Raw genomic sequence first — 21,127 nt, 5'->3', positions numbered from 1 at the left:
GAGGGTGCAGGAGCAGCCGTCACTGGGGCCGGGGAGGAAAGCGTGCGCGGGGGACAAGGGAGAAGTGATCGCCAGTGTCAGACGGAGACTGAGAACTGGCCGCCAGATGGGAAGCGCCACAGGGAATTCTTGGCACTGTAGACAACACTTTAATGGAGTTTTGATACAAAAGACAGGAAAGAAACAGCCATAGCTAGCAAGAGAAATGGGATGAAGAAAAAACATTCTTTTAAGTTCAGAAGAATAACAGCACATTTGTGAATTGACGGGGGTGACATAATGGACAGTAAATAAAAGTGACCATGTAGGACAGAGGAGAAGGGGGAGGCTGGGGCTGATGTCTGCAAGAGGGGTGCCCGGGTGGCGACGGCTTCAGACGGGCACAGACGCATGCCTGAAAACGTGGGGACAGACGCTGGTGGGCGGCCAGGTGGGAGCCGTGCGAGTTCTCTGCTGATCACTTCGGTTTCCTCAGCGAAGTGGGCGCAAGCAAGGCAGCATCTGCTGAGGGAGGAGGAGGAGGAAGGGGAGGAGGAGAGGGAGGGGAAGGGGGAGGGGAGGGGAGGGGGAGGGGGTGTTGGGTTGAAGGGAAAAGAGGAGGCCTGGGACGGCCAGGAGGACGGAGGATCAGTGAGTGCTGCTCAGCTCTGCTCTTCAGAAACGGCCGGGCAGGGTCCAGGGGAGGGCTGGGCATTCGTAGCTCTCCCGAGTTCCAGGGTCTTTCAGAACACACGTTCTCCTCTGGGTTCCTCTGGTCACCCAGAGCAGCTGGAAGTATAGCCCACAGCATCAGGGCCCAGGTGGCCACAGCTGGGGAGACCAGTCAGTGGGGTCCGTGGCCGCTGCTGCTGCGCCCAGCTTGCCTTTCAGGGTCATCTGAATTGCTTCTCCAGTTTGCGTTAGTTCCCTTTCGTGCTTGAGGGGCTCACAGTCACGTGCTGCAGAAGGCCTCACAGCATGAGTGGGGGCACAGCTGCTGGGAAACCCTGGCTGAGGGTGCGCCAGGTCCATGTGGCACGGTCTGGCTGGACCTTTAGGTTGGGGAACCACTGGGGTGGGTGTCTGGGACTCGCCAGGCCCTGCCAAGCCGACCCCAGCCCCTGCCTGCAGGGTGGTTGGAGGGGTGAGGGGAGAGCCGGGAGGCCCCTCCACTGCCGGATGGCACTCTGACCTTCACTCTGGGCCATCCACCCTCTGTTTTACTTTTTTAAATTAAAAAAAGCTAGTTCTGAGCCGTGTAGGGGGGGCATCTGGAGAGCTGGCTGACGTCTAAACCAGCTTTAACCCAAGCCCCTCCCGGCCGTCCAGAGGCGCCTGCTGCAGGTGGGGGGCTCTTGCCGTGGGCTCAGGGCTCACTTGGCTCCTTTGTCCTCTCTGCTCAGTTACCGGCCACCCCGATCTGCTTCTCGGCTTCCCAGGGTGTAGCCGTCTCCCCTCCCGATCCCGTGTGTCCAGGCGGGGCTGCGGTCCCGGGAGCCATGTTCCCAGCCGCAGGCTCTGCCCGGCCCCGCACACACCCACCAGCCGGGCGCCCAGCAGGCTTGGCAGGGCCGGGAGTGGCCAGGGACATTTCGGTGCGCGAGGGTTTTCATCTCTGCGCAAGCTGCACCGAGCGCACACGGTCGCCGGAACCATCACGGCCTGAGCAGAACTGAAACATCCATTCTCTCCTCATCATCAGCGCCCTCCTCCTGTGGGGCCCTGTGAGAGGCGGGTGTTTGCCGCACTACACACCCCCAGTTGAAATTTTCTCACATGGAATTATTTTGCTAACATCTTAATTTTGCGATTTTGCCCATATGGAAAAATTCACCAATTAAGAACATTTCGTGCCTACAAGACACCGTAGTTCCTCAGTCATTGTGCCGTCATGGATCTCACCCTGCGGGCGGCCATGTCTCTCTCTGCCCTGTCTGGAAGGGGAGGGTGCTGGGGAGGAGAGAGGAGAGGGGACGTGGGGACTGCGGTGGCCTGCAGCACCACGGTGAGAAAGCACAAAGGAAAACAGCCGCCACCCCCCGCCCCACGTGGAAAGCATCAGGCTCCCAGTGTGCCGGTGCCGGCATTCCTTCCTCCCATCCAGAGCTGCTGGGAAAGGGACGTGCCCTGTGGGGGTGCCCAGCCGGTGCCTGCGGGGACCCTGTCGAGGATGGTCTCCGGCATGAGGCTCTCTGGGTCCCAGCTGGGTTTTGCCACTTTCAATACTGCTTGTGGGGTTGTCGGGAGGATTGCATAATATAACCTGAGCAACACATCTGGCATAGCACAAATGTTCAATAAATGTCACCCTCACTGTTAAATTAGGGATTAAGTAACATCAGGTGATTTTCTGGGAAAAAACATTTTTAATCAAGGGACTGGTTGCTTCCGTAGCTGGCCCCATCAGAGAGCAGCAGGGCAGCCCCACAGCCCCAAACGAGCTGTTCTGGCTCCTTCTGCGAGCCCAGCACCACCGCCTGCCTCTGGGATCAGCAACGCCTTCCTGCAGCGAACTGCGCTTCCCGCTTGGACGCTGCATCTTCGGCACTCACACCGACATACGGCTCTCTTCTGGAGAGATGACATTTAAGTTACACTAGCACATTTTGAGTCATTAGTAATGTTCCCGATGGCCTACTCAAGGGACAGCGCAGCAGGGATTCTTCGAACTCTTTAGGCTCTCAAGCATTTAATGGGATTCACCGCTTGAGTGCCTTTCATTTCTAATGTATAATAACGGTATCGACCATTACTGAGCCGGGCACGGTGCGAAGCACTTGATAAGCATCGAATTCAGTTATCCCCTTTGGTCCCATAAAAACCTGTGCATAGGCTTCTCAGCCCCGTTCACGACCCGGGAGGCAGCTTGGGGTTGGGAGAATCACCCAAGGTCGTGTGTGAGTGAGCTGTGCGGCAGAGGTCCAATCAGCCCTTCATTTACCAGCGTGGCATCCAGACATTCCAAGGTCATTCTCACTGATGGGTGGAGGCAGTGGAGGAGACAACCGCCAGCATGGACAGGAGAGGGACATGGCAGCGTCTGGAGCTCCGTGGGCAGAGACGGCAAAGCAACAGCTGAAGACAAGCTCGACGCTGAGCACCAAGCCACGCGCACAAGCTCATGCTTGTGTTTCATGGCCTGTTCCAACAAGCAAGGTCCTCAGTGTTCCCACCTATGACACTTAAAGGAATGACAGGATGCAGCTGGCGCTGCTCTGCCGCCAACTCCCGGGTCCAGGCAGCGACAGTCGGCGCCTCTCTGGAGACGGCAGACATGTGCACCTTCTGACGGAAACGCCACCACCACCTTGGAAGTGCCGCTTCAGAAAAACCTGAATCCAGTCAAGCTTCTCCGGCTACCAGTTCACAAGACATGGCAGAGGGCAGAGGGCAGAGGGCAGAGGGCAGAGGGGCGTGTGGGAAACCACACCCCATGAGGATGAGTGCGCTCGGCCAGCTCAGGACTGTGCGTAAATCTGCAAGGCAAGTGACCTGGTTTCTGCTACCAAAAAAAAAAAAAGCAAAAAGATGAAAAAGAGAGGGGAAACCTATAGATTCAAATAGACATAGAAATCAACTTCACGGTGTGGACCTTATTTAGATCCTGATTTTTTTCAAACTAAGATAAGAGAAACGTAAACAATTGATTGGATCTGTAAAGATATTAAGGAATTACCGATGACTTTAAGTTTGATGTGCTACTTGCTGAAATATTTATGGATGAAATATCTGGGACTTGCTTAAAAAAATAATACAGGGAAAAGCCAGAGGAATATAGATGATGAAACAGGATTGGCTGTGAACTAGGACTTGATTATCCTAATCTCTGTAGTTTTGTATTTTTTGATATTTCTATGGTCTTCCTATCCTCTAATTAGGATCTAATTGAGACTGAGACCGTGGGAATCCACCAGTCTGGAAAAGGCTTGAAGCCAGCACTAGGACTTGCAGGCTGGTGGCCAGGCGGGAGGGCCGAGGCAGGACAGTGGGGTCTTGAGAGGGACAGGAAGGATGGCAGGGCCCAGAGGTGAAGAGCTGGGATCCGTGCCCCACAGACTGGAAGAACTGTCTTCCCGGCCTACCCGTTCGGCCTGGTAGATCTCTAATTTACGTCAGTGCCTCAGAACAAGCCTCCAAACCATCATCAAAGCTCTAGACTACAGTAGACAAATTGAAAATAAAAAAGTTAATTCATTCATTCATTCCAAGGTATGGCCTTCCCCTAAGATCTTTACAGTATTAGTAATCTATTGCTGTGTGACAAATTATTTAGTATGTTAAAATAAACATCTCTGTTTCCCTGTGACAGAAATTTAAGAGCAACTTAGCTGGGCAGTTCTGGTCCCTCATAAGTTTGTGGTCACAATGTCACCTGGAGCTGGAACTTGGCCCACTTCCAAGGTGGCACAACCATTGGGCTGGCACTTTGATGGTGCTGGTGGCAGGTCTCATTACGCTCTGCCTCTGTGTTCTGGGGCTGCCATAACAAAGCGCCACAGTCTGCGGTGGCTGCAGGAACAAACCTGTCCTCACAGCTCTGCAGGCAGAAGCCTGAAGTGGATGCGTCAGTCGGGCTGTGCTCTCTCTGAAGGCCCCAGGGGAGGACGTGCTTCGTGCCTGTCCCTCCACCACGAGCATCGCTGGCGATCCTTGGTGTCATGCTCCAACCCTGCCTCCACCGCACAGGGCATCTCCTGTGTGCCCGTGTCTCTTTTCCTCTTATAAGGACATGCATCGTATTGGACTGGGGACCACCTTACTCCAGTGTGACCTCGTCCTAACTAGTTACAGCTGCATGACCCCCTATTTCCAAATAAGGTCACGTTCTAAGAATCCAGGAAGACCATGAGTTTGGGGGGCAATGCCCAATCTGGTACCTCTTCATGTGCCTCTTCGCATGGCTGCTTGCGAGTCCACATGACATGCAACTGGATCTGCCAGAGCAAGGACCTAGGAGAACCCAAGGCAGAAACTGCAGTGTCTTCTATCAGAAGTCGCAAAGCATCGCCTCTGCCACGTTTTTCTCAGTCTAGAAGAGACGGCACCAGGGCACAGATAGCAGGCAGGGCTCATCGAAGGCCACCTTGGAGACTGGACATGTCCCTCTACCTGCAGCTCGCACTCAGCCCTCCCCAGGCCTCCGCTGGTGCTCCTCCCGCCGCAGCACCAGCCTCTGCCGGGCCTCGGAGGCGCAAGGCCCTTCCGCGTGGCAGAGCCTCTTTGGTCTATCTGAACGGTTTTCTGAGGCTTGGCCCCAGAATGTTCTCTTAACAAAACTCTTAACAATAATAGATTCTGTGGCTACACCCTTGACTTTATCTTTATACCATGTTTTCCTGACAGTGCCCTGGTTTACCTTTACCTGGAAGCTGTCTCTTCACTCTGGCACTACGTGCATCTGGAGGGCCCGGAGATGTTCAAACCTGCAAGTCCTGACTCCACTACGGTTAATAGTCTCTTTAGCTTCTCTCTTCTCACACGTTTTACCGTAAACACCAAGGAGACGCCATGCAGTATCTTTAACATTCTGTGGAAATCTGGGAAGTCACTTGGATTATTAGGTACATTTTCTACATCTTCTCTCTTGGAAGAGGTAACATGCGTGACAGAACAGATTAGAAAAAAAACCCAACATCTTGTCCTGTCTGCTTCAGCCCTCTGTCTCCGAACGCACGCACGCACTCCTCTTGTGTGTAAGCTGCAAACATTGTGACCCTTTTCTCCTACACACACACCATAGGCATCTTCTAAAAATAATCTGCCACACAATCACAGTGCCAACACTGCACTTGAGAAAACCAGCAATGACTTCGTAGTATTAGGCTGCGTCCAAACTGTGTCTGGGACTCCGACGTAGCCGGGTCTGGAGCTGGTGCCAGCACCTGACGGACAGGACAGAGCCGGACCCCAGAGCGGTGCTGCCACCTGGATGGCGAGCTGGAGGCGACTCAAAAGAAGCGTTTCCAGTTGACACAATGATGCCTTTTAAGTCTGAATTGTGTTTTCAATCAGGATCCAATTTAGATGCATGTTTTATGTTTCTTTCATCTCTTCAACATGGAACAATCCCCTCAACCTGTTTTTTGTTTGTTTTTCGGATTGATTTTAATGGCACTGACTTGCTCAGAACTGCAGGACTGTCGCCGCATAGATCTTCCTCCTTATGGGTCCACATGCCTGTCCCTGTGCTGCCACCAGCCTGCTCCGTGCCGCCCAGCGTCTGTGACCGGCAAGGCAGGTCTACACTCGAGACTTGCGCTGTTCCGTGTGGTCACCATTGGCCACATAGGAGTACTTAATTTCATGAAGATTAACTTAAATTTAAAATTAAGTCCCTCAGTCTCACTAGCCTTAGTTTAAGTGCCTAGTGGTCACATGTAGCTGGTGGCCACTGCACGGGAGAGTGACACACAGCGTTGCCATCACCATGGAATGTTCTGCTGTAGAATCCCACTCCAGAGGCATCCAGGTGACACATTTTGGCATTACGCCTTCTCAGGTGACATCTGGTGCTTCATATTATATCACAGAAGGAGGGCTGGCCAGGAGGCCCAGCATGCCCTGAGGGCCACTGGAACTTAGAAATGTCACTCTCTCCCACATTCTAACATGTTTCCCTGGTCCTGTCAGCCTGCATCTATATCCTGTGACGCTAAAAAAAAAAAATTCTAGGGAAAAGAAAATAGAATTGAAAAATTTTAGAGCTGAAAGGGAACTTTGATATTATTTTATAAACAGCAGAGGAAACCGAGCCCCAGAGGGGTTCAAGACTTGCCCAAGGTCACTGACAGCGAGCTGGCGGCAGATGACGACCTCAGCCAACATCTTCTTGCCCCTGGCCAGACCTACACATCAGAGTTGAAGCAGCTCGTGGCAACTGAGGTCAGTTGGTACTGCTGCTACTACTACTAACAGTAATAACATATCTTTTATCGAGTATTTACAATACTGGGCACCGTATTTAGCCTTTAGAAAAATTACTTCACAAAATTCTCGCAACCATCCCATAAGGTAAGTCAGTAACAGAACGTTTGATTAACGGGAATTAATTTTTCCAGGTGGTAGGAAACCTAGAATTAGCTCACTGGCTCAGAAGTTCAGCAGTGGGGAAGCTGGGTGCCCTGTGATCACCTCGGCCTTTGCCAAGCTGCAGGGTGATGGCGGGGTGCGCAGGCGCGGAGCAAGGCCGGCAGCTCCAGCCCAGAGAGCACAGCGGGGTCAAGGCAGGGTCAAGGCGGGGTGCGCAGGCGCGGAGCAAGGCCAGCAGCTCCGGCCCACACAGCACAGCGGGGTCAAGGCGGGGTCAAGGCAGGGTCAAGGCGGGGCGCGCAGGCGCGGAGCAAGGCCGGCAGCTCCAGCCCCATGCACAGGAAGTGGGAGACCTTCCCGGAGGACCCCGAGTTCTGTGCACGTGGCGTTGGCCAGCGCTGTGTCCTGTTGTCCCCGTTGCCAGGGAGACGGGGCAAATGAAGACGACGTGTAGCGTTTTTTCTGCTGCTACAGAAGACAGAGGCGAGGAATAGGGCTAGGAGTTGGCGCTGGATAAACCCAGCAACACCGGCGTCGTCCCCAGCCTCGTGCTTCAGAGCGGGAAGCTGCCCAGAGCGGCCGGCGCGGGCGGAGCTGCTCGGGCTCGCCATGGGCGAGGTCCGCCGTGACGAGGACGCCGAGGCTGCCGGGTCTGGAGCGGGTTCAAACACTCACGACAGGGGACGGGCTGTCCCCGGAGTGAGGTGACGCTGCCGCCAGAACAGTGAACGGAAGGCAACTCAGAAGAAGGGCTGCCTGACGGGTGTTTGGAAGTGGGCACTTCAGAAAACGTCTTTTCACTCCACATTTAATGTTTATTTAAAATCTGTATCTCATACACATACATACCTGATGTGATATGTATGCTACATATGTTCAGTGCTGTTTCATACACATTTCATAAATACATATTTAACACGGTATTTCATATTTTCTCCCTAACTCTCTTTTCTGGGAGAGTTTAGTCTTTCCAGCCTTGGGTTCGCCAACCATTAGCCCTTTGAAGCAGGCGGTTCCCACAGGTGGTGAGGGATTCATGTAATAAAAGAACAAAGAATGGGGCTGTTTATTCCTTCAAATTGGCAATTATATGTGGACAAAATCATTATAACTCATAAAAATCATTATAATCCTTTAAAAAATAATTCATTGTAATTTATTCAAAACCAAGATAATCATTATAATTCATTCAAAATCATTATAGTGATTATAATAATTTTCCACATGTACTTGCTAATAATACCCAGTGTTGTCAAAGGCTGATGGAATAAATTAGCATATTCCTCCTGAAAGTAGTGTGTCAAAAGCCCTAAAACATGTACATATGCTTTGATCCAGCAATTTAAGTCTAATATTTTATTCTGAGGAAATAAATGTGAATGTATATTAAAAAAATAGTGACAAGCATGCTCAGCCCAGCATTATTTTATAATAGAGAAAAAGTAGCAACAACATGAGCAAAAAAGCAAATTGGAGAAAATATATTAATATTGTAAAGTTCAAAGTGAAACTGAGAAATAAAAATAAAATCCTAAGGCCCCCCAACCTCTTGGCCTCAGGGACCTCAGAGAAAACTTACAAACTGAGTTCCTGGCTGTGACGGGACAGGAGGTCAGACTCCTTCTCATACCTGCTCCCTCGCTGATGGCCGTTAGACTTTCTCTCCTAAGGATTGAAAAGGACCAGCCCTTAAAATAAAAAAATAAAAAAGAGACTGGCTCCACTGCTGATTTCAACCAGCTGCCCAACGCTGCCCCTCCCTTTCTTGTGGTCTCAAGACAAACCCCGACCAGCATTCCTTCCTGAGAAGGGACCACCCGGCACAGTGATTCTGCCAGTCTGCCGAGGCTGCACGCTGTGAGCCTTTGTGTCCTCTGCTCACCTTTTGGCGTGTAGTACCTCACTGTGAGACACTCAGATGCTTAGGCACCACTCTAAGTGAACACGGGATGCGTGTCGCATACGTGTCAGCCTGCTCTGTATCACATTCCTCTCCTCCACGAAGTTCACAGCTTCTCCTGTAACTGTTGCATGTGTGCACTTAGCCAAGCCAGTCAGCTCGAACTCCAGCCTCCTCCTTCCCTCCTTTGAAGTGCTCGCTCTCAGCGTCTGCGGAGGCAGCCAGCCTGCAGCCCTTTATGAGAGGTAATTATCTCCTTTCTAAATTTATGAACCTGTGATTCTTTGGCGGACAAAACAAAGCACATGTGGTAAAATTATAAAGAAAAGCAAGGAAATTATAAACTCAAGACGTGGGATAACGGCAGGGGTGCAATAAGGAAGACTCTCAGGGGACCTCAGCTCTAGTTCTCAAGTGGGGCCAGGGTGCAGTGTGATGATTCTATCATATTCGGTCTGCGTCAATCACAGTTAAGCCATTTTAACTGGGGTGAGGTGGTATCTCATTGTGGTTTTGATTTGCATTTCCCCTGATGATTGTGATGTTGAGCACTGTTTATATAACTGTTGGCCATTTGTATGTTGTCTGTTGAGATCCTTTGCCAACTTTTTAATGGGAGTATTTTTATTTTGTTTCTTATGTATTCTAGATATTAGCCCCTTGTCAGGTGAATAGTTTGCAAGTATTTTCTCCCATTCTGGACACTGACTCCTTACTCTGCTGTCTCCTTTGCAGTGCAGAAGCTTTTTAGTCTGACATAATCCCATTTGTCCATTTTTTTTTTCTTTTGCTGCCTGTACTTTTGAGGTTTTCTCTGTAAAATCTTTGCCCAGACCAATGTCCTGAAGCATTTCCCCTAAGTTTTCCTCTAGTAGTTTCATAGTTTCAGATCTTACGTTTAAGTCTTTAATTCATTTTTAGTTAATTTTTGTATATAGTGAATGGCAGGGGTCAAGTTTTGTTTCTCTGCATGTTTATATCTGGTTTTCCCAGCACCATTTATTGAAGAGGGAGTCTTTTGCCAATGTATATTCCTGGCACCTTTGTCAATAGTCAGTTGGCTGCAAATGTGTAGATTTATAGCTGGGTTCTCTATTCTGGTGCATGGTCAATGTGTTCATTTTTATACCAGTACCATGTGATTTTGGTTACTACAGCTTTTGAAGACAGGTATTGTGATGGCTCCAGCTTGGTTCCTTTTGCTCAGTATTGCTTCAGTTATTTGGGGTATTTCTGTGTTTTCATAAAAATTTTAGGATTGTTTTTTCTGTTTTTGTGAAGAATGTCTTTGGTATTTTGATAGAAATTGCATTGAATGTGTAGATTGCTTTGGGTAGGATGATGATTTTTAACAAACATGAATTCTTATAATCCACAAGCATTGGATGTCTTTTCATTCATTTGTATCCTCTTCAATTTCTTTTGTCAGTGCTTTGTAGTTTTCATTGCAGAGATCTTTGACCTCCTTGGTTAAGTTTATTCTTAGGTATTTTATTTGTTGCTATTGTAAATGGGATTGCTTTCTTAATTTCTTTTTCAGCTAGTTATCATTAGTGAATAAAAATGCTACTGGTTTTTGTACATTGATTTTGCATCCTTCACTGAAATTTTTTGGCCATTTTTAAGAGGTTTTGTGTGTGTGTGTGTGTGTGTGTGTGTTTGTGTGTATGTGAAGTCTTCAGGTTTCACTGTATATAAGATTATGTCTTCTGCAAGGAGTGATGATTTGACATTCTTTTTTCCAGTCTCGATGCCTTTTATCTCTTTCTCTTGTTGATTGTTTTGGCCAGGACTTCCAGTACTATGTTGAATAAGAACATAGTCAAAGTAGGCATCCTTGTCTTGTTCCCATTCTTAGAGGAAATTCTTTCGGCTTTTCTCCATTCACGGATGTTAGCTGTGGGTTTGTCACATATGGCATTTATTATGTTGAGGTATGTTTCTAATTTGTTTAAGAGTTTTTATCAAGAAGAAATGTTCGCTTTCGTCAAACATTTTTTCTGCATCTATTGAGATAATCACATGGTTTTTGTCCTTCATTCTGTTGATTTAATGTATCACATTTACTGATTTACATATGTTGAACCATTCTTGCATCTCTGGGATAAATTCCACTTGATCATGGTGTATTACCTGTTTTAATGTGTTGTGGTATTCATTTTGCTAGTACTTTGTTGAAGATTTTTGCATCTATGTTCAGCAGGGATATTGGCCTGTAGCTTTGTTTTTTTGTTGTGTCCTTGTCTGGTTTTGGGATGAAGGTCTCATAGAATGAGGTAGAAAGAATTCCCTCTTCAATTTTTTGGAATAGTTTGAGAAGAATTAGTGTTATTTTTTCTTTGTAAATTTGGTAGAATTCAGCAGTAAAGCCATCCGGTCCCGGGCTTTTCTTTTTTGAGAGACTTTTATTACTGACTCAATCATGATATTTGTTTTTAGTCTGTTCAGGTTGTCTACTTTTTTCTGGTTCAATCTTTATAGATTGTGTATGACCAGAAATTTCATCTATGTTTTCCAGTTTGTTGGAGTATAGTTTTTTTGTAATAGTCTCTAATGACCCTTTGTATTTCTGTGGTATCAGTTGTAATGTCCCCCTTTTTGTTTCCTACTTATTTGGGTCTTCTTTTTTTTTGGTGAGGAGTCTAGCTAATGTTTTATCTACTTTGTTTGTCTTTTCAAAAAACCAACTTTTTGTTTTGTTGATCCTTTGTAATTTTTTTGTCTCTAGTGAGTGTAGTTCTTTAGATCTTTACTATTTCTTCCCTTCTATTAATTTTGGGTCGTTTTTGCTTTTCTAGTTCTTTTAAGTGCATCAGCTTTTGCTGTACCCCATAGCTTTTGTTATGTTGTATTTCAATATTCATTTGTTTCAAAATATATTTTGATTTCCTTCTTGATTGCTTCATTGACCCAGTGGTCACTCAGGAGCGCACTGTTTAACTTTTGTGTATTTTATTTTCCAAAGTTCCTCTTGTTATTGATTTCTAGTTTTATTTCATTGTGATTCGAGAAGATACTTAGTATGATTTCTTCTTTTTAAAATTTGTCGAGACTTGTTTTATGGCCTAACTTATATAGTCTATCTTGGAGAGTGTTCCGTGTGCTGATGAGAAGAATGTGTATTCTGGAGCTGTTGGATAAAATGTTCTGCAAATGTCTGTTTGGTCCATCAGTTCTGAAATGCAATTTAAGTCCAATGTTCCTTTGTTGACTTTCTGTTCAAATGATCTGCCCGATGCTGAGAGTGGGGTGTTGAAATCCCCAGCTATTATTGTCTTGAATTCTGTCTCTCTCTTTAGATCAAATATTTGTTTTATATTTCTGAGTGCTCCCTTGTTGGGGGGATGCCAGGAGTTCGAGACTCTCCCAACAAATTGGGTCCCAGGCAGGAACGTCAAAAGAGATTGGAAATAAAGGAGACAGAGACAAAGTACAGATTAAAGTGATGGGGAAATTTGGGGTCCTCCAGCATTCCCGTGAGCCAAGAGGCCACGAGTGGAGTCCTACATCAGTATTTATTCTTTCAGCAAACAATTGTTATCAGTCACCGATTTACATGTACATATCATGAGTTTAAGTTTCCAGGTCTCCCAAAGTAACAATAAACTAAATACACACAGGTTAAAGGTAAAATCATGAGTCAGCAGTCAAGTTTATAATCCAAACAGGAACAAAGAGACCACGTACTTCTTTCTACTTTATCTAGTTCCTCATTTACTGAGACATGAACTCAGGAGAGAGAAAGGAACATTGCCTCAGGCTTAGAATAGCAAACTGCTCTTATCTGCTGGGCTGACATCCTTTGATCCTTCCCTCTGCCTTCGGATTTGGTCCGTTTGCAGACATCCAGGCTGTGGCCTTCAGGCTTCCAGGTGGGGTCCGTTGCAGACATCCCTGATCAAGGTTGAGCAGCTTTTTGCTCAGTGAACTGACACGTCCACAGGTTGCTCTTTGGCAAAGTCCTGTCCCACTCTTGGGGTTCTCATGTCTCAACCTTAACCCTCAGCATCTCCCCCTTTTTTCTTAGCACCGAGTTGATGAAGTTGAATCGCCATGCCTGCTAAATATTGGTCTCCGGATTCTTGCTTTCTTCAGAGTTGTCTCCAGACTACAAGCAAGCATAAGCAAATGATTAAAACAACTCCAAAAGAAGCTAAAGCAGAGCTTCCCAGAATAGTCAAGTGGGGAGTCAGGTTTACAGACCTGATCCCAGAAGAAATGCCATTTAATATATCAGTTTCAGAGAGTAAATCCAGCTTTTGGCTAAAAGTACTTAATATTTCTTGTTGTAAATTTCCAATTTCAGCGGAAAGAATTCCTTGGTTAAATAAATGTTTTTTAATATTTTCTCAAGGGAATCGAGTCTGATTATAAATATGAGGTGTGTCACAAAACTGGGTAATGTTCCAATCACACCGAAGTCTTATTTGTTTTTGTAGACTCATGACTTGGTCTCCCAGTAAAGTGACTGCTTGCTGCAGGTCAGCCACTTGGGTCACTAATTTACTGTCAATTTGATTTTGGGTAGACCACAATTGATTTGAGCCCTGGTGCCAATTCTGTACGAGCTCGGTAGTTTGGATAGTTTGGTGCAGAGCCACTCGTGCTGTAGCAGAAGAGGCGGTCACAGCAATGATTCCCAAAATGGCTACAATCAACAGGCTGATAAATCTTTTAGAGCACTTAAGAATGTGGTTTAGCAGTTTGTCTAGTAGGAACATTGCTGGAGTTTCTTGTCATATGCTATTCATCTTAACAGACAGCCATAATCCAGTCCTAGCCTTCAAAATATAAACTGATTCTGTATAAGGGCTAAACTTTTTTGAGTTGTTAATACAAGTATAACATGAACAATTCTCATAAGACACTAAAAAAGAGGAGTCATCGTATTTAGCAGGTCCTATCATAAGTAAATAGGTAATCTTACACAAGCTTGCGTGTGGTGAGTTAAATTGAGAGTAAAAGTCCATTCCTTGCTGTTGTTCATTCCCCAGATACAGGGGCTGGCCCAGGCTTGTAACGGATATAAAGCAGCTGACAGCTTCCATACCTGGCCATGGACAGGACCATGTACTATGTGAGGTGCTGGAGGGGAAGGACCTCCGTTCACGGAGGCAATATGACTTGGAAAGCCAGTGTCTTTAACCAACATAGAGACGGCAGATTTATTCCAAGTGAATTCCTAAGATTGGGAGTGGAAGCAGGATGCCCACAGGGGCTCCAATCGAGAATGTTCCCACAGGACACCCAGCAAGGATGCGGCCCACGTATCTCCTACGGTTTTCCCAATATACCCAGGTTTTTGAATCAGTAACTTCTGCCTTTTTGCAGATGGGCATATTCAGAGGGGTAACTCTGCTTTTTCCAAAAAATAAAAGTAGAATCGGTTACAAGAAATAACCAGGCCTTTGTGTTCTCACCAGTTGTTTTAGTGGTGACCAGCCAGGTTTGGGTGGCAGGTTTTAGACAATGGGAACCTTTGCCAATACATATGGGAGGGCCTTCTGTCCCCACCTCGTCTCTTTTGATTTTAGTGCCTTCCTCATTAGGTTTCATGGGACCACGATAATCAGAAGGTCTCGGCAGCCAATTAGAATCATTAACAAACACCAAGAAAGAGGTATCTGCCCAATTAACAATTTTATTTAAAGGGGGGTTTGGAATATATGCCCAATAGTGGTGGGTTTGATTGCTAGAGGCATCTACCGCTGTGTGCAAAATGCAGACCATAGCAAGAAAAAGACTTACAGACGTTTTGGGTGCGTTGGCTTGTGACAGCCCATTTTCCACCTTCTCACGTGTCTTCCTCAGCTGGCCCCAAGTGATGACTGATGCCTGTGGTGTTCTTCTGGAGGGGCGTCAGTGGGTCTCTTGTTGTTCAGACTCATCCTGGAGAGTTCTTCTGTTATGGCCTCGGGCATGTATTGCGGCATCTTCCATTTCCTCCATTTGGGGCTTGATCCTTCTGCTTGGAATCCACATGGTCTGTCCGTCATCTGTCAAGACACAAGCATAACCTTGACCCAACATCTTGGCCCATCCTACTTTCCATTTTCCTACCATTTCATCTTTCCACCAGATAGGCTGATGAGGGCAGGAATTAGACTGTTTGTTTTCTCCCCAATGTTTCTCTACTGCTGTTAAGTTTTCTTCCTTGCGAATGTTTAAACAATTTAAAGTGAATAAGGCTTGATTTATTCTATCTTTTGGTGTATGTATCCCTCCCCCTTTCTGTTTTAGAAGCATATTTTTTAAGGTTAGATGAGTACGTTCTATAATGCCCTGTCCTTGGGGATTATAAGGAATGCCAGTTCTATGTTTGATATTCCACCTTGAACAAAAGGTTGCAAAAGTATGAGCAACATAGGCAGGACCATTGTCCGTTTTTATAGCTGCTGGAATTCCCATAACTGAAAAACAGGAATATAAGTGAGAGAGTACATGATGAACAGTTTCTCCTGTAGAAGGAGTGGCCATAATAAAACCAGAATAAGTGTCTACAGTAACATGCACTACTCCAAGCTTGCCAAACTCAGGAATGTGAGTAACACCCATTTGCCACAGTTCATTAGATGAAAGACCTCGGTGATTAACCCCAGCTGGGAGACTAGGCCGATTAATTGTTTGGCAAGTAGGACAGTGAGAGATAGTATGTTTGGCTTGATTATCTGTTATGTGGAATTTTTTAACCAAGCCTTTGGTATTGATATGAGTTAGTTGATGAAATTGAGCTGCTTCTTGAACAGAGCCGGTAAGTAACTGATCTATTTTTCATTGCCAGCAGCCAAAGGTCCCGGAAGGTGGGTGTGAGATCTAATACGAGTAACAATAGTGGAGACTGGCGGCTCCGAATTATAGATTGAAGGTGCTGGAACAGCTTAGAAATTTCCTCAGTTTCTGTACTAGTAACAGTTTCTATGGCTAGAACTACTCGTTCTCCCTGGATCCAGACTGCAGAGGGAGAGTGTTCCGAGGGGTATACAATTAAATCCACCCCTGTTGTGAGGTCCATTCTAGATAGTTGAGCTTCATGTACATGAGACTGAATCCATGCCAATTCCTCTTTTGCCACCTCAGTCAGTTGACGAGGGCTGTTAAGGTCAGAGTCACCTTTTAATATATCAAACAAATTGCTTAAAGCATAGGTAGGAATGCCTAGCATGGGTCTAAGCCAATTTATATCTCCTAATAACTTTTGAAAATCTTTTAAAGTTTGCAGTTTGTCCATATGAATTTGCACCTTTTGAGGAACTATTTTGTCCCTGTCTATAAGCCACCCTAAATAAATAAGTTTAAAAATAAGTAAATGGATAAAAAAAGGTAAAAAAAATAAGTAAATGGATAATCTTGTTGGACTTTATCTTCTGCAGTTGCCAACCAGTACTGAGGTAATGCTTGTCTGGCTTTGTGGTATAATTGTTCTAAGTCTTGCCTAGATGAGCAGGCAAACAAGATGTCATCCATATAATGAATAATGTAACTGTAAGGAAAACAATTCCTTAATGTTTCTAAAGGCTGATTAACAAAATATTGACACAAGGTCGGGCTCCTAAGCATGCCTTGTGGCAATACTTTCCACTGATATCTTTTAGTTGGCTTATGATTATTCAAAGTGGGAACAGTAAAAGCAAATTTTTCTCTGTCAGCAGGTTGTAAAGGAATTGTAAAAAAGCAGTCTTTTAGATCTACCATTATTATATGCCAATCTTTGGGAATCATAGTTGGAGATGGGTGGCCTGGTTGAAGGGCCCCCATAGGTTGAATAACAGAATTAATTTTTCTTAAGTCTGTTAACAATCACCATTTACCAGATTTTTTCTTAATAACAAATACGGGGGAGTTCCAAGGACTAGTGGACTCCTCTGTGTGACCTGCTTGCAACTGCTCTTCAGCTAAAGAGTGTAGAGCACCAAGTTTCTCTTGATTTAGTGGCCACTGCTCAATCCATATAGGTTCCTGTGAAATCCATTTCAGAGCCAGTGCATAGTGGTGGCCGCTATCCTAAATTTGGATAGCCTAAGCCTTGTCGGGGAGAGTGATCTCTTGGTGCTATTGAAGTCTTGGCTCCTTGGCCCCTTTTGCCAAGGCCAAAATAAGGGTTAAAATTCATATTAAGCATCACCTGCTTAGCAGGAGGAGAAAGGGTAGATATGCTGACAAAAGCTCCCCATTGTTGTAACAAATCTCTTCCCCAAAGGTTAATAGCAATATTCGCCGCATAAGGTTGTGAAGTAGCTGTCTGCTCCTTGGGTCCATGACAGTTCAATATTTGTTGGCTTTGAAATATATTGGTCATAGCCCCAATTCCAGTAAGAATTGTGGGGACCTGTCGAAATGGCCAAGTAGACGGCCAAAACCTCTTTGATATTTTGTAACATCAGCATCAGTATCCACAAGTCCAATGAAAGTTTTGCCATTTAAGTTCCAATTGAGGCCTTTGATCATTAATGAAAGTTTGCCAGTATACTTTAGTTCCAGTATTCCCAAATCTTCCCTGCCTTTGTACATTAGATTTCCCTTTTTGAATATAGGGTAACAATAAAAGTTGAGCTATGCCATCTCCAGCCTGAATTTGATAATCAATATTATAACTCATCATGACCGAAGTCTCCCCTGAATAATCTGAATCAACTACTCCTAAATGAACTGTAACTCCTTTTATAGTGAGAGAGCTTCTGCCAATAATTAATCCTACTGCAGCTGGAGGAAGAGGGCCAAATATACCGTAGGTACCCTTGCATATGGCAGCAGATGGCGTTAGAAGACTGTTATCACGGGACGGCAGATCTAGTGCAGCGCTCCCGGTTGTTGCTGGTGAAAGATTACTAACCCTTAATTTGGGGGGGGGCAGGTTGGAAATTGATTTGGGGACTGTTGGTTGGGATTGCTCACGCTGTCCTCTGAAGTTTGTGGTTGTCAGGTGGGGAACTGCTGAACTAGATTGTTGCCCAAATTGGTTTTCTTGGGGCCCCGAGCTGGCCCCTGCCCCCAGTTTCCTGACTCTGTAAGGGGCTGGCTGTTAGCATGAAATTTAGAACAGCATTCGCTGGCCCAATGACGTCCCTTTCCACAGCAGGGACAAAGTTCTGGAGAAGGACCGGTCGGCTTGCCATCACTGTTAGATGTTCTCGGAGGTTATGGGCAATCCTTTTTCATGTGGCCCTTTCTGCCACAATTGAAGTAACTAGAGGCTGTTTTTTGGCCATTTGGGCCTTTTCCTCGGATAGCTTCTGTCAGTAATTGCATTTTACAGGTATCCGAGCCAAAATCACAAGTTTTTATATACTCCTCTAGCGGCGCACCATTGGACTTAAGAGGGCGCAAAAGCTGCTGACATTCTGAATTAGCATTGTCAAAGGCCAGTGTATGTAACAGCATGTTCCTTAAAGGAGGGGGACTGACAGTTTTTTGTACAACATCCTGAAGTCTAGAAATGAAGTGAACATAAGGCTCATTAGCAGCCTGTTTAACATTAACACAAGAGGGCACTGTCTGTCCAGCAGGGGTTATCTTATCCCAGGCTCTAAGGCAGCACTGATGGACCAAGTAATAGCTAGACTGTCATACTTCAGTTGAGCGTCTGTGCCAAACCATCTTCCTTGTCCTAATATTTGCTGTGATATCCATAGGCGGATCCTGGGAACGGTTATGCCAGGCTTACTGGCGAGACTCATCAGCCCACCAAGTGGTGAACTGAAGGAATTCAGATGAAGACAAAACCGTTCGAGTAAGCATTTCCCAATCCCAAGGAATCAATCTTCCTGTTTGTGCCAATCCCTCGAGCAAGCCTTCTGTATAAGGAGGGCTGGTACCATAAGAAACACAGGCTTGCTTTAGAAGTTTTAAAGTTTTAAATGGGATAGGTTCATGAATGTAGTGTGGTTCCCGGGGCACCTGAGGTGTCCGGTCTGGAGCATCAGAATCCGAATCTGGCTGTACCACAGCAACTGGGGAAAGATAAGCCTCAAGATCTCCTTTAAACTATGCCTCTCATATGTCTCCCTGGATCCCTGTCCATCGTTTCAAGACTTTCTTTAGAGTCCTTTTAGGCTGAGCATGTTGTTTTAAAGAGAAATCAGACGTACAAAGTAAAGGTGCCGAAGGTGAAAATCTAGAACAAGGAAAGTCTCTAACTGAGTCTCATTCTCTCAGCAGGGCTCTGACAGCCTGCCGCCACTGCCACAGCCTAAGCGTACCTGGAGGAGGGAACCAACAGCACTGCTTGGCAACCAAAAGCAATAGCTCCTCAAAAGTGTTTTGTTTGACAACGACCCCAGAACTCCTCAGCAAAGTTTACAGTAGTTCAGTATATTCAGAGCATTTTGACTGATTCTGCCCATTTGTTACCCTGATTGAGAAAATCCCCAGAGTTTAAACTTACACTTTCTGGCTGGCAGGGCTCATAGCCCTCTCCGGGTCTCCGTGACATGGTACGGGAGGGAATCTGCTTCACTCTGGTGAAGTCTTCTGCCTCGTGGACCCTGCTTGCTGCACCAGTTGCCGGGAGTTTGCGACTCTCCCAACAAATCGGGTCCCAGGCAGGAACGTCGAAAGAGATTGGAAATAAAGGAGACAGAGACAAAGTATAGATTAAAGTGATGGGGAAATCCGGGGTCCTCCAGCATTCCTGTGAGCCAAGAGGCCACGAGTGGAGTCCCACATCAGTATTTATTCTTTCAGCAAACAATTGTTATCAGTCACCGATTTACATGTACATATCATGAGTTTAAGTTTCCAGGTCTCCCAAAGTAACAATAAACTAAATATACACAGGTTAAAGGTAAAATCGTGAGTCAGCAGTCAAGCTTATAATCCAAACAGGAACAAAGAGACCACGTACTTCTTTCTACTTTATCTAGTTCCTCATTTACTGAGACATGAACTCAGGAGAGAGAAAGGAACATTGCCCCAGGCTTAGAATAGCAAACTGCTCTTATCTGCTGGGCTGACATCCTTTGATCCTTCTCTCTGCCTTGGGATTACAAGCCCAGGTCCATTTGCAGACATCCAGGCTGTGGCCCTCAGGCTTTGAGGTGGGGTCCGTTGCAGACATCCCTGATCAAGGTTGAGCAGCTTTTTGCTCAGTGAACTGACATGTCCACAGGTTGCTCTTTGGCAAAGTCCTGTCCCATTCCTGGGGTTCTTGGATATATATATATATTTAGAATTGTTATATCCTCTTGCTGAATTTTTTTTTTTTTTTTTGAGACAGTGTCTCACTCCATTGCCCCAAGTACAGTGGCGTCAGCGTACCTCACAGCAAGCTCAAACTCCTGGGCTCAAGCAATCCTCCTGCCTCAGTCTCCTTTGCTGAATTGACCCCTTTCTCTTTAATTACCTTGTGTCTTTTTACTGTTTTCGAGTTAAAGTTTATTTCATCTAATATACATATAGCTACTTTTGCTCACATTTTATTTCCATTTGCATGAAGTATCTTTTCCCATCCTTTCACTTTTAGTGTACGTGTCTTGACAGGTGAAGTTAGTTTCTTGTAGGCAGCATAGAGTTAGGTCATTTTTTAAATTCATTCGGCCAGTCTGTATCTGTTAAGTGGGAAATTTAATCTATTTGCATTCAGGGTTATTATTGAAGGGTGAGGACTTATTCCTGTCATTTTGTTAATTGTTTTCTGGTTGCTTTGTATATCCCTTGTTCCTTTCTTCCTCTCTTATTTATCATTGCTGTTTTATGGTTTTTTTAGTGGTATAACAACATTTGAGTAGTTTCTCATTTGTGTGTCTGCTCAACCAGTGAGTTTTTTGCTTTTGTGTTTTTTCAAAATGATATAGAATCCTTTCACATCCAGATGTAGGACTCCCTTAAGTATTTCTTGTAGGTTTTGTCTCGTGGTGATGAATTCCCTTGGCTTTGGTTGTCTGGGAAAGACTTTATTTCTCCTTCATTTTTGAAGGATAGCTTTGCTGGTGTGGTATTCTTGGCTGCTAGGCGTCTTTTTTTTTTTTTTTTTTTTTTTTTTCCTTTTTTTCTTTCAGTACTTTGACTATATCATCTCATTCTCTCCTGGCCTGTAAGGTTTCTGCTAAGAAATCTGATGTTAGTCTGATGGGGTTTTCCTTATATGTGACTTGACAATTTTCTCTTGCTGTTTTTAGAATTCTCTTTGTCTTTGTCTTGGAGAAGACATTTTGGGGTTGAATCTATTTGGGGATCTTTAAGCTTCCTGTATCTGGAGAAATTTTCAGCCATATTTTATTAAAT

Source organism: Eulemur rufifrons, chromosome 29 (assembly GCF_041146395.1).
Source record: "Eulemur rufifrons isolate Redbay chromosome 29, OSU_ERuf_1, whole genome shotgun sequence".
Taxonomy (NCBI): Eukaryota; Metazoa; Chordata; class Mammalia; order Primates; family Lemuridae; genus Eulemur; species Eulemur rufifrons.
This window is presented reverse-complemented; position numbering follows the sequence as displayed.